Here is a 15507-nt window from a genome sequence, read left to right on the forward strand (position 1 = left end):
TTAGTTCCCACTTTCCTCAACTGTACATGGGGCAAATCAGCCACCTTGTTGGGAATAAATCAGATAAGCTATGTAAGTTCACTTAGCAGAGGGGCTTGCACATAGAGAAAGCTCAATCATTACTTGGGTATTATTATTAATTCTATGTTGTTCATTTTTATACTTGCACAGCATGGCTATACCATGATTTATTCAACCATTCCCTTACTGGTACACGTTTAGGATGTTTCTAGTATTGGGGTTTTCTTTTGTAATTGTTGTTAGAACAAACAATGTTGCCATAAACAAGCTTGTACGTCTAACTTTTAAAAACCCATGTTATAAATTGATTCCAGAAAGGGAGAAGCTGACACATTTTAAATGTTGATACATATTGGAAAGGATACCTAGGATTTAGCAGCTGTTTAAGGAGAATGAATCCAATATGCTTTCTTCCATTAACAACGTTTGAGCCAGCAGTGCCAAAATGGAAAAACAAACAAACAGACAAAAACAAAAGACACCCAAAACACTTTGAAAACTGACTTGTAGGGGCACCTGGGTGGCTCAGTCAGTTAAGCATCTGACTTTGGCTCAGGTCGTGATCTCTCAGTCTGTGAGTTCGAGCCCCATGACAGACTCTGTGCTGACAGCCTGGAGCCTGGAGCCTACTTCCGAGTCTGTGTTTCCACCTCTTTCTGCCCTTCCCCTGCTCGCTCTCTGTCGCTCTCTGTCTCTCAAAAACAAATAAACATTAAAAAAAAAAAGAAAAGAAAGAAAACTGCCTTGTTCATGCACAATTAAAATAACTATATTCTTTCCTTCCCAGTGTCATGGATCTTAACAAGTCAAGTATTACACATTGTTGTTTTAGGTTGAATGTGTCCTCCCAAAAATGATGCTGAACCCCAACCCCAGTAACCTCAGAATGTGATTCATTTGGACAAAGCATCTGGAGAGCTGTAATCATGTTTAAATTAAAGCAGGAGAGGGATTCTTAATCCAATATGAGCAGTGTCTTAAAAAGGGGGAAATTTGGACACAGAGACAGCAGAGAGTGAAGACGATGTGAAGACAAAGGGAGAAGACAGAGTCTACAAGACACGGAGAGAGGCCTGAGGCACATCCTTCCGCGGAGTCCTGGGAAGGAACCAACATTTCATGTTGGGACTGCCAGCCTCCAGAAACGGGAGACACTGAGTTTCTGTTGTTAAACCACTCAATTTGCTGTAGTGTGTTATGGCAGCCCGGAAAAACTAATGAAATTGTCATAAAAATGACAGGAAAAAAAATTTTTTTTATTTGGTGTATGTCAATTGGATTAATCAAGATCCTTGATTCATGATACATTGTGATTGGGCTGTGAATGGCCAGCCTAAATTTATTTACGTATTATTTTAGAGTTTTTATTCATTTATTTTGAGAAAGAGAGAAAGAGAGTGCAGAAGCAGGGGAGAGACAGAGAGAGAGACAGAGAGAGAGGGGGTGAGAGAGAGAATCCCGAGCAGGCTCCGCACTGCCAACATGAAGCCCAGTGCAGGGCTCGGACTCACAAACCGTGAGATCATGACCTGAGCTGAAATCAAGAGTCAGATGCTTACCCAAATGAGCCACCCAGATGCCCCTATTTACTTATTTAAAAAAAACTTTTTTTAAATGTTTTATTTATTTTTGAGAGACACAGAGAGACAGAGTGTGAGCAGGGGAGGGGCAAAGAGAGAGGAAGACACAGAATCCAAAGTAGGTTCCAGGCTCTGAGCTGTCAGCACAGAGCTCAATGAGGGGCTCGAACCCATAAACTGGGAGATCATGACCTAAGCTGAAGTCGGAAACTTAACCAACCAAGCCACCCAGATACCCCTATTTACTTATTTTTAAATAAGTGTAATGAACATGTAATAAACATCTATGAAACCATCTCCCAAAACAAAAATTATGACAGAAAATAACTCACACCTAATCATACATTCCCCCACAAACATGGCCCCTGACCTCCCCACCATTATCCTGAATTCTGAACTCATTTCCTTGCTTTTCTTTCTACATAGTTTTATTGTATTCCTAAACTGCATGTATTTTTACAAATGTTAGTTGCTTTACACTATATAGAGGATATCATGTAGCATATAATTTTTGAGACTTTTTTATTTAATATCATATTGCTAAGATTCATCCATCTTGTTGCATGTTGCTGTACATCATTTGTTATCCTACTTCGGTGTTTTGACATAAAATATCCTGATGTCATAACTGGTTCTTTAGGAACATGCGTACATTCCCATTCTTCCTGACCCCATTGTTCCTACTATTTTAGCTTAAAGGCCTGATGGGGACCTTGTATTTCAGGAAAGAGGAGTCTCTCTGGCTCACGTGCCATGAGGACTTTTGGGGCTCACAGCTGCAGGGACCTTCCTGCCTCATTATTCGTCATATCTTTGTTCATTGTGACTCTCAGAAATTTATCCCCAACAGCTATGAGGACTTACTTCTTAATATGAAGCATTTCCCTTTGGTCATCAACCAAGAGGACAGAACAGTTCTGTGACTCATGTTGCTCAGATTTCAAAGGATGAGTAAAGGGAAATGTTAATATGAGTCAGAATTTACCCAATGGCTTTGAGTAAATACCCCCAAAATAGTCTTCTTCCCTGAGTGAGAGCAGCATGGTGATCCTTCCCATAGGGAAGCAGTGTGGTGAGGTAAGAGCAGCATGGCCCTGGCTGGCAGAAGACCTGGTGGCCATAATCCACCACACTGCCCCTACCTCTTACTTTGTGACCTTGGTTGGGCAAGTCGCTGAATTGAGTGGTTGTTAGAAATACTTTGGGCAATGCTCAACATCACTCCTCACCAGGGAAACACAAATCAAAACCACACTGAGATACCACCTCACGCCAGTCAGCGTGGCTAAAATGAACAAATCAGGAGATTATAGATGCTGGCGAGGATGTGGAGAAACGGGAACCCTCTTGCACTGTTGGTGGGAACACAAACTGGTGTAGCTGCTCTGGAAAACAGTGTGGAGTTTCCTCAAAAAATTAAAAATAGATCTACCCTATGACCCAGCAATAGCACTGCTAGGAATTTACCCAAGGGATACAGGAGTACTGATGCATAAGGGCACTTGTACCCCAATGTTTATAGCAGCACTCTCAACAATAGCCAAATTATGGAAAGAGCCTAAATGTCCATCAACTGATGAATGGATAAAGAAATTGTGGTTTATATACACAATGGAATACTATGTGGCAATGAGAAAGAATGAAATATGGTCTTTTGTAGCAACATGGATGGAACTGGAGAGTGTTATGCTAAGTGAAATAAGTCATACAGAGAAAGACAGATACCATATGTTTTCACTCCTATGTGGATCCTGAGAAACTTAACAGAAGACCATGGGGGAGGGGAAGGAAAAAAAAAAAAAGGCTAGAGAGGGAGGGAGCCAAACCATAAGAGACTCTTAAAAACTGAGAATAAACTGAGGGTTGATGGGGGGTGGGAGGGAGGGGAAAGGGGGTGATGGGCATTGAGGAGGGCACCTGTTGGGATGAGCACTGGGTGTTGTATGGAAATCAATTTGACAATAAATTTCATATTAAAAAAAAAGAAATACCTTGAGCAGCTCTTTCTGGGTCCTATCTGGTGTAGCTGCTCTGGAAAACAGTGTGGAGTTTCCTCAAAAAATTAAAAATAGATCTACCCTATGACCCAGCAATAGCACTGCTAGGAATTTACCCAAGGGATACAGGAGTACTGATGCATAAGGGCACTTGTACCCCAATGTTTATAGCAGCACTCTCAACAATAGCCAAATTATGGAAAGAGCCTAAATGTCCATCAACTGATGAATGGATAAAGAAATTGTGGTTTATATACACAATGGAATACTATGTGGCAATGAGAAAGAATGAAATATGGTCTTTTGTAGCAACATGGATGGAACTGGAGAGTGTTATGCTAAGTGAAATAAGTCATACAGAGAAAGACAGATACCATATGTTTTCACTCCTATGTGGATCCTGAGAAACTTAACAGAAGACCATGGGGGAGGGGAAGGAAAAAAAAAAAAAAGGCTAGAGAGGGAGGGAGCCAAACCATAAGAGACTCTTAAAAACTGAGAATAAACTGAGGGTTGATGGGGGGTGGGAGGGAGGGGAAAGGGGGTGATGGGCATTGAGGAGGGCACCTGTTGGGATGAGCACTGGGTGTTGTATGGAAATCAATTTGACAATAAATTTCATATTAAAAAAAAAGAAATACCTTGAGCAGCTCTTTCTGGGTCCTATCTTTGTGCTTTAATAAAAACACTTTTTTGGGGCGCCTGGGTGGCTCAGTCGGTTAAGCGTCCGACTTCAGCTCAGGTCATGATCTCGTGGTCCGTGAGTTCGAGCCCCGCGTCGGGCACTGGGCTGATGGCTCAGAGCCTGGAGCCTGCTTCAGATTCTGTGTCTCCCTCTCTCTCTGCCCTTCCCCCGTTCATGCTCTGTCTCTCTCTGTCTCAAAAATAAATAAACGTTAAAAATTTAAAAAAAAAAAAAAAAAACAAAAAAAAAACACTTTTTTGCACCAAAAAAAGAAAAAAGAAATACCTTCTAGTCCTAAGATCAGAGGCCACTCTGCTTGTTCTCTCTTTTTTTATAAAACTTAACCCATTTCTAGTTCTTGAAACATCTAAGTAGGGTCTATGGAACCAGCCCAGTTTTTCTTCACCAGTATAGCAAAATTTTGAGGAAACAAAGACTGATGGCTATCCAGTCCTCATGTCTGGCCATGAAGTTCAGGTTTCACACTCAGAGCTCTACAGCCAGAGCCAGACAGAAGCTGCCTCAAGAGCTTCTGGAGATGGATCTTCTGAGCCGGTGGAAGGCAGTCCATGGTCCATGTTCTTTCACTCGTCTGCTTTCTTTGAGAAGCACAGGTTATTGTGTGTGCTCTTTGATGCTTTTCTGAATGCTACATGCAGTGTAAATATGAAAATGAAATGACCTCTGTGCTGTAAATTAGGGGATTGGCAGAAATGGCTTCTTATGAAGCTGAGGTATATGAAATGTAGAATTTGCTGGGTTGGCAGATTAATCCTATTTATGCTGGGGAAAGTATTCCATGATATTAAAGGATTTATTTGTTTACTAATCTGCTTCAGACTTCGGAGGCCTTGTTACAAAATAAGCAGGTCGAGGAGAAGGAAAGGGTCAGAAAGAAGAGGTTAAGTGAAAAGGAGACCGTTTTCATTCCCTTTTCTGCTCTAAATTTTGTTAACCCAACACCTAATGAGGACTTCTAAAACACTGTAGAATCCATCCATAAATACAGCATGGATTACTTATAGTATGGACTAGGTAGAGGGGTTTTGTTTGTTTGTTTTGTTTTACACAGTTAATGTGATCATTCTCTGTAAACACACAAGCAAGAATATATTACTTCTGCTATTTCAAACTCAGGTTTAAAAGAGCTGTTTAAGAAAGAAGCAATGAAAAATGTATTTAGGTTTCTAACAAGCTTTAGTCTTTATCACTAGATTTATTGGGAGCAATCATCAATAATTATTTCAATTTGGAGCAGTCTCTTAATTTTTAAAACCCCCCTCCCCTCAAATGCAAACAAACGTTTGTTTTACTGTTGCCTTTTTCCTCCTGGATGGACTGCACAGTGCAATAGCCAAACATCCTCTTAATCTCTTTTTCAAAGACTATAACCCTCTTTTGGGTAAAGCAGTCATTTTGTTTTGTTCCACTGCACCTTGACAATGCCGAGAAAACATAATCCTTTGCTTAGAATAGAACCTCAGATTTGCTGTTCCATTACCCGGTAGCCTAAGCATTTGTATTAAAAGACAGTTAAGCTTTTTTCAGTGAGGCATTTCCTTCCTTACCTTCCTCACAGAAAGTTCTACTTTATTTTTAGTAATATCCTGGCTCCTGGTATTGTATTTGTGCACATAATCCCTTCACAATCATGCTTAGCCCTCTGGTGGCACCTTCCCTCGAAGGAACTCAAAGGCCTTTACAAACATTAATTAGTTCTCCCAGCATCCCCGTGAAATGGGTGAGTATTCTATTCCGATCGGTGTATTATTATCCACATTTTGTGATCTGGCCAAAATTCTTTTACTTTCTTCCCCAGTGTGCTTCCTAATGGAATTCACCTTTAGTCCGCTGGAGCTGGCCAGTTAAGTGCATGGTAAAGGAACAAACCGCAACAAAAGGAAACACAAAAGAAAGATGTGAAGTGTGGTGTACAGAAAGTTTGGTGGACCAGAATGTGGTGGGGAGCGAGAAGACCCTCCCCATACTCCACCTCCACTGATACACTAGGGAAGGAGAGAGGGGATAAGGGCACGAGGACCTTCTCTTCCCCAAGACCAGAGGAGAAACCTGACACAGGAGACAATGACAGACAACTTCCGCCCAGAGCGATGGACAAGTTCCTGTGATTCAGAGCTACTGGACCATTTCCAGGGCTGGTGGGCTCCATGATGATGAACTTTAACCCACCCTAACAGGTGAAAAAGACAAGTTGCTCTCAGAAGCCACTGGAAAAATTCTTACTGTTCTTCGGGATTAGTACGATCTCACTCTGTGCTAAAACTTCACTGTAATACTTTTTCACCAACTTTTTGTAAGAAAACTTACCAAAAATCTCAACATTTTACAGAAGTTTGGGTCTCCATGACTTACAAAATATCTGAAAATGTATGTTAACATGTCTATATCTACTTGAATGATTCCAAGTCCTAGCTTTTACTAGACATTTTGTTACTAAAATGGGAGCTGTGTGGAGGAATAAAGTGGCAAACTGTGAAAGGTGAACCCAGGAGACATAGGACCAGGTTTCTCTTGATTGAACCTGCGAAAGCTTAGTAGAAGCGGAAGAAATGGCTCGCCGTTATGCTTTAACGCTCAGCCAATAAGCTCTTTCGCACTCATTCAATCACCCCCATCAAGCTGTCTAAGGAATTCCTACTGAGAAGTTATATGGAGGAGGCAAAGCACAGAAGCGCAGTTTTTTGTGTGTGTGGAAATATGCAAAAAAAAAAAAAAAAAGGATATTTTAAAACATTTGGTACAGAAGCCAAGTGATTTTCCTTAACTTATAATGGAAACTGGGGATTACATTTGGACTGGTTTTAGGCTGTTATATGCTAAAATAACATGGAGGAAAAAAGAGATAGAAGGAAATTATAAAAATGATACGAATTTAAGGTAAAATATATGAAGATGATCGATGACAGGAAATTCTTTGTGCTTTAATTTCATGACCACTGACCCTCGTGGGAACTTAGCTCTGCCCTGCCATCTTACTACACATTTATGGGCCATTTACTCTTTCTTCTCAAATCTCCAATGCTTCCTCCTCCATCCCCATACTCAGCTGAGAATAGAGCTTCCGATTTCATTAAGAAAAATAGTCTAAGTTTCCATCAAATCTCTCCACTTACTGCCCAGTGACATCTACCCTGCTTTTCTCTCTGTAGCCATAGAGAACTTGTGTGCTCGTGTTAGAGGCCAAGCCTGCCCTGGGGCCTGGAACCTATCATCTTTCCTGGATCTGACACTTATTAGGTCAGGATCTAGGGCTAGATTTCTTCATCTTTATTATGCCAGGAAAAGTCTGGCATCTCAATCTTACGAAAGGTAGGCCACCGTTGAGACCATTTCAGACAACCAACCAAGTAAACTTCACAGCACTTACGATATTTCATGCAAATATCAAACTGTTTGTTGATGGGCATCATACGGAGAGAGAGAGAGAGAGAGAGAGAGAGAGAGAGAGAGAGAAAAGAGATATTTTGGCTAAAATGATTCCAAGAGATTAGAAATGAGAGAAGCTCTATGGACCATCAAACTCGAAATAGAACATGGGCTTTCCATTGCAAACTAAATAAGATCTAAACTCACAATGTTTAACAAATATAGAAAGCATTGTTTGGGAATGGTGGAAAACAAAGTTGTATAATTATGGTGGAATCAGGCTCTATAACTTACTCCCAAATCTAAATATTGTTGAGGTTTTTATTTGTTTGTTTATGTCATGAGAATATGCAGAAAAGATTTTGACCATATGCATTTTAAAGACAATATTTGAACAACTGATGAAATTCAGGAAACAGTACTTTCTTACACACAAAGGGCAGATACGTGATTACCATATGAAAGTCAGCACCAGTAAGAATTATTGCTGCCATATAGTTAACATAGCATATATTTATTTGACAATCCTTTTCAGAAGTCCATAAAAAAACAAAAATGATTCTGACACCAATTCTGAGGGGGGGCGGGTGGTTTTCTTCCAAACATCAAGCTATTAACTCAATTCGGTTCAGTTCTGACATTGGTGATATTGTCAGATCCCACAGGTTAAAAGCTCAGTTCTCTAAGACTGCTCCCCCTCCTTCTTCCAATGCAGCCCCCCCCCCAACCCCGCCTTCAGATGCCAATCACCATTGCAGGCTGTCACCTGTGCCTATGACTGTCTATAAACCGGAGGTTCTTGTGACCCACTCCTTTGGGTTGATTAATTTGTTAGAGCTACTCATGGAACTCAGAGAAACATTTTACTTACTAGATCACTGGCTTATCAAAGATAAAACTCAGGAACAGCCAGATGGAAAGATGCATAGAGCAAGGTATGGGGAAAGGGTACCAAGGTTCCATGCTCTCTGAGCCACTTTTTAAAGATATGTAGCTAGTGAAAGGGGGTTGGCACTATATTAGTCAGAGTAGGAACTGGGAAAACTTCCTCTTTCTTTATGCTCTGAAACAATTTAAATAGCATAATGATGATTGGGATTGAAAATCTGAATGACTTTTAGCCTATAAAACCATCTGAGCTTACAAATTTCTGAGAGGTAGCTATATGAAAATCAACAATTTCACTAGGGTTTTCACATTTATTGGCACAATTATACAAAATTCTTAATTTTTTATTTCATTCATAAATATGGTTTCTGTTCCCCTCAATTTTGTGTGTTTGTGGCTTTCCTATCTTTTAAAAATCAAAACAGAAAACATATTAGTTTACTATTGCTGCTATATTATTGCAAACAGTGGCTTAAAACAACACACATTTTCTGTAACAGTTTTGGAGGTCAGAAGTCTGCAGTAAGTCTATGAAATGGGACTAAAATCAAGGCATTGGCAGGGCTGGAGGCATTAGGGGCTATCCTTTTCCTTGTCTTTTTCCAGCTTCCAGAGGCTGCCTGCATTCCTGGGCTCCTGGACCCTTCCTCCATCTTCAAAGCCAGCAAACAGTGTAGCATCTTCAAATTTCTCTCTCTGACCTCTCCTCCGATTCAGATTCTCCTGCCTCCTTTTCCTGTAAGGGACTTTATGTTCCTTGTAGGGACTCCTATAAGGGACTTCCTATAAGGGACTTAAAGTTCCTATAAGGGACTTTATGATTACATTGGGCCTGTGTAGAAAATCCAGGGTTCTCTCATTTCAAGATGTTTAATTTAATCATGTCTATGAAGTCCCTTTTGCCATTTAAGGTAATGTATTATATTCATTTTCTAGGGACCAGAATGTGTCTTTGTGGGTATACGTGTGTGTGTGTGTGGGTGGGTATATTCTGTCCACCACAAAAAGATTAATTTGGTGTGGATTTTTTTCTCTCCAAAGAATAGCATTGGATCAATCATTTTTTTGTTTTTTGTTAATTTTAGCTTTTACTGTTATATTTCCCTGAGGTTAATTTTGGAGTTATTTATAATAACTTTTTGAGGAGAATGCTTAATTTAGTTAATCTTATTTTGTTAATGAAAATGTTTAGAATCCCATAGATTCTGATATATAGTATTTTCATTATTATTGTCCAGATATTCTACTGTTTTGGTTTTGATTTTCTCTTTGATCAAAGAATCATTTCAAGATGAATTTTGAACGTCTAAACAGTTGGGGTTTTTTGTTTCTACATTTCTCAGTTTTAGTTTTATTACATGGTGGTTATAAAGCATATTCTGCACCATTTCTGTGTTTGCAAATATTTGTGTGTGTGTGTGTATATGCACCCTATTACATAATTTATATAGGTATAGGAGAGAATAAAATGACATACATTTTGTTTGCAGGGTGTAGGCATATATCTAAGTTATTTAGATCTCTGTATCTTGAAGATAATTACTAGATCAATTTATAGAGTTTATTTCTTTCCTTTTTTTTTTTTTTACAGCACTATAATGTTCCACTGTATGGATGTACCATAATAAAGCAGACCCTACTGATAGATACTTGATTTATTCTAATGTTTTGTTATTGTGGTACAATAAGGCTATAATGAATACTTCACCAAAAGGGGGGTGGAGAGGGAGAAAAAAATGGTAAATAATATGCCTTTTTGTAGGTGTGGGGGTATATTTGTGGAATAAATTATAAATAAATCCATTAGCTCTGTTCCTTTTAAATCTTACTCAAATGTTTTATTATACCCTGAATCACAATGCCTATATTTTAACATTTTTAAGACTTCAAAGATGTTGTATTCTAAACTTTTTTTCTCTTTCCCCAGAAAATGTCCCTCCTAATGTGCTCCAGCTTTATCTTTTGGTAATTTGTTTGTCCAGACTCCCAACCTTTCCCCCCAGATTTCTGGCGTCATTCCCCTGCTGCTATTTCCCTGTGGGATATTTCAAGCTGTGATTATTCCTGGCCCTAAATAACCTGGGCCCCATATCCTTGACTCTCCTTTTACCTGTCAACATTTTTATTATTTTTTATGATTATGTTGCTGCAAATAGTATTTTAATTGCTGTGGGTTTATGACAAATATATGAACATATTATTATTACATGTCAGTTCCCATCTCACTTAACTGTATTTGACTGATTTTAATATTTTTCACATTTGACAGTTTCTGAAATCAGGTTGTAATAATATTAATAGTGAAATCACAGTAATTTATTTATTTTCCAAAAAAGAATGTTTTTAAATTAATAATCTTACAACTGATGGTGTCTTAAAACCAAATATTTCCTATCATATATGTGTTCTCAAGCAAAGTATATGCTGAACTTCCTGGATTCTTTTTAAGTTGGTCCAAAATGTGTTGTACTTTCCGGATAGCCTTTGAAATACTTAACCCAGAGTTTATCTGTTCCCTGATTTCAGCACAGATGAACTATTTATCTTTTTTTAAATTTCCTTAAGTTCTGTTGTGTGTGGTGTGTTAAGTGCACCATTTTAGCCATCTTTCCAGAAATGTTTATCACTTAAGTCTTGAAAGAGGAGTCTACAAATTTCCCAATGATTTTGTGAACCATTTAAAACCTTGCAACATCTCTTTCTGCCTAAGTTTTCTAGAATGAATTCTTTTCCCCAAAATAAAGTTCTAAAAGATATAGGCTATTGGAGTATATTTGACACAGATATTAGGTAAAAAGTCTAAAAGTCTATCCATGCATACAACTATTATAATGAAAACTGAAGGAAGGAAGGCAAATCAATTTGGGGCATTCGAGTTTCTGAGTGGACCTGAGACACCTGGGTGGCTCAGTTGGTTAAGCGTCTGACTTTGGCTCAGGTCATGATCTCACGGTTCGTGAGTTTGAGCCCTGCGTTGGACTCTGTGCTGACAGCTTAGAGCCTGGAGCCTGGTTTGGATTCTGTCTCTCTCTCTCTCTCTCTCTGCCCCTCCCCTGCTCACACTCTGTCTCTCTTTCTCAAAAGTAAATATTTTTTTTTTTTAAAAGAATTTGTGTGGGCCATATTTGAAAATTACTGTTGATTCAACCCATATATAATTTCAAAGGGTGCTTTGGTATGTGCTCATCTTTAACAGAAAATGGAAACTCAGGGAAACATGACAAAACAAACCAACTCTAACGACCTTAAGTTCAGAAATTTAAGCAACAACAGGCTAGTGAAATAACTTCATTCTACCTTTATAGCAGATTTCTGCAGCCTTTTCCTGATCAAGATAAATTAAACATATACTCAAGTTTGGTTTTTCTACAACTTCAATAATTATTTTTCCAAAGTGGAAAACCTATACATTATTTAAAAAACCTGTTTAATACATTAGAAATAACACAGAACTGAACATTTTTCAAGCAAAGTTAGGGCAGTAAGTAATAAGCTTACACACTTTCCTGGTCATAGAGGAGTAAAAGCTAGAAGCCATTCTTCTAAGTATTGTTGTTAGATAGAAACACTAATTTAATTTTTTGAAATAAAACCTAAGCACTGAAAAAAAACATGTCAATGTGAGTATCCCGAAATCCTGAAGAGAATCTGGATCAACAACAAACTTTTGACCAGATGCCAATAAAGTCTTGTTTTCTTAAGACAGGAAACTGGACATTTTCTTTTCTTGTTGAACTTAAATTTTCCATGAACTATACTGTGTAATTCAATCACAAACAAATCCCAATAATAGGATCACACGCTATTTTATTTATTTATTTTTTAATTTTTTTTTAACGTTTATTTATTTTTTTTTGAGACAGGGAGAGACAGAGCATGAACGGGGGAGGGTCAGAGAGAGGGAGACACAGAATCTGAAACAGGCTCCAGGCTCTGAGCTGCCAGCACAGAGCCCAACGCGGGGCTTGAACCCACGGACCGTGAGATCATGACCTGAGCCGAAGTCGGACGCTTAACCGACTGAGCCACCCAGGCGCTCCTCACACGCTATTTTAAATCCATACATATGACACTCTGGAATCAGAAGTAGAAGTCTCATGCAGATGACACTGGGGTAAATTGTAATTAGTGACACCAGACCTGCTCTTTTCTAGGACTCTTATTTTTTTCCTGGTACTGTTATTAAGAGGGCACAAAATTCAAATAAAGACTATTTGCCTTTTCAATGGCAACAGTTAGCTAGCTAAAGATATAAAAAATAATTGGTTTGTAATAGATTAAAGATGTAATGCTCTAAAATCTTTTAAAATTCTTAACTTCCTACTCCTGTGTGATCAGTGTCATGGAAACAGATGTCTGACTCCAGATTTAATTTCTCCCATCCCTGCCATAAGGCATGTATCACCTAAACACAAACTCTCACCAACAAATTTCTCTAGTGTTTCTTGGGTCCTGAAAGCCTGATTTTTTTTTTTTTTTTTATTTGGCCTTCTTGCATTTTATTCCATCATACTGGTACTTCTGATTTTCCAGACACACAGAACGGTAGGCACTGTGGATTGCGTTGGATGTCCAAGGATTGGGTGGAATGACAGGATTGTGATGTTGGTTAGGATGCAGAATACGGCTAGAGATACATCTTGCCCTTGCACCATAATGTACCAATTTAAGGCTCATCTTTTAAGCATTATTATGAAACACTTAGGGATAAAAAAAGCGTAGACTGTATTGCAATCAACACGTGTATTCACATCATGCAGTTTAAGATATGACATTTCAGCCTTTTCTCCCTTGAGGAATTTCCTCCCCCGTATTTGATGCTTTTCATTTCCATTCCATAGTCGTTTATTACACATGTCCCCATAAACGACATATATTATTTTGCATGCCTTAAACTTAAAAAAAATTGCAAGTATTCTTCCAAAATGTTCTTTTTGAAATTCTTGTTTCCCATGTAGCTCTAATTACTTTTACTGCCATAAGTACAGCAATGTGTAGGTATTGGGTAGAAATCCATTCTCTGACTGATGGGATAGATTGTTTCCAGTTTCGTACTCCTTAGAAATAATGGTGCTATGATTTTCTTATTCGTTACCTCATTGTAAAAAACTTGCTCTGAGATATACACCAAAGAGAACACTTAGTTTATAGAATCTTCAACATTACTAGATATGCTAGCTGGCTTTCCAAAGTAGCTGTACCAATTTATGCTCTACTAGCAGAGTGTGAGGCTCTAGTGATCCACAACCTTGGGGATTATACACTCTGCAAGCAGGGTTTTAGCTGTTGGAATCCTCTGTGGCCTGGGTGAGGATATGTTCCTCTGACTACTGCAACTGCTAGTCACTCCAAGGATATCTCCAAGGATGTTTTCATGTTAATTTTTAGGTGTCAAGTTTCCGTATCACAAAGGTGGTGCGAATTCAAACCTGGAACCTGTGGTCAGGTAAGCTTGTAGTCAGAATTCTCAGAGGAGCCTCTTTTTTTAATCCAAAGCACAGACTTAAGTCAAGAGGGCTCCCTGTGACCTCTCTTGCCAGCAGAAGAATTTCTTTTCTAGTCTGCCCTTACACTGAAGGTGTTGGTCTTTAATGACCTGGGCATTCTGTATGAGGCTCAGTTATAACTTTGTACGTCACATGGGTTGAAGGGTCTAAGTGGCCATTAACATCTGAACTCCTTGTTGAGATCACTACCTTCCTCCCCACCACCCAGCTTCCAGCTTGAAAGCCTGTGTCAGGTGAAGCTTGCTGTTCTGGTTTTTATTTTATTGGCAACAAGAATTTAAAATTTTTTCTGTTTAGGCCTTTGGGGATAGGTTTTTCTTTTATTTATTTTGCGCCCTTGGCATTTAGAGGGAAGAAGTTATGGTCCTCTAATAACTGAAGGGAAAATGGGAAGCATAAAAGTAATTTCGAGGTCCTATTTATTTCATTGTGTAAGCCTTCTGTTCTAAATCAGCAGAAACCAACAGAACGTTCTGAGTGATGGAAGTGGTCTACAATTTATTCTGTCCACATGGCAGACATTTGCCACACATGACTACTGAACACCTGAAATGTGGTTAACGTGTCTGGTGAACTAAACTTTTAATATTATTTAATTTTAATTCATTAAAATTTGAATTTAAATAGTCATATGTGACTAGTGTCTATTTGACAACAGAGCTCTAAATAGTAGTAATATTCTTTGTCCCCTGGTGATTTCGTGTATATACTAATAAACCAATGTAGTCTGGGAAAAAAACGCCTTGCAAATCTATTTTTGATAGTCAAAGGATAAGACAGTTGAGACATCACTTCAGAATATCTACCACCACAAAACTGTATAGTCCCATTATTTTGATAATCAGGTATTTCTTGCCTGACTTGTCTTTCTGGAAATTTTCAAAGATCTAGGGCACATTCTTTCCATTGCCAGTTTCTGAACTGGAAGTCAGGGAATCGATTTCCGACAGTTTTTCAAAGATATTTATAGAATATTAAAGTGTCAAGAAATTCCAAAGATAAAAGAATTAAGAGCAAAAATACATATATTTAAAATGCAACATAAGAAAATATGACTAATAGTACAATTAATTTGGTTTATCTTTGAAATGAAAAAGTTTATTGGTAACCTGAAAATGTGTGCAACTCAAAACATGAACATACAATTTATTTATAGTATCTTATGAAACAAAACAAAACAAGTCTATTGCTCTAGGCCTGAACTGGGCTTATGTTTCCAATTAAAAAAATTTTTTTTAATGTTTATTTATTTTTGAGAGAGAGAGACAGAGACAGAGACAGAGACAGAGCACAAGTGGGGGAGGGGTACAGAGAAAGGTAGACACAGAATGTGAAGCAGGTTCCAGGTTCTGAGCTGTCAGCACACAGCCTGACATGGGGTTCAAAATCACGAACTGTGAGATCACGATCTGAGCCGAAGTCAGACACTTAACCGACTGAGA

This window comes from Panthera leo, chromosome B1 (assembly GCF_018350215.1).
Source record: "Panthera leo isolate Ple1 chromosome B1, P.leo_Ple1_pat1.1, whole genome shotgun sequence".
Taxonomy (NCBI): Eukaryota; Metazoa; Chordata; class Mammalia; order Carnivora; family Felidae; genus Panthera; species Panthera leo.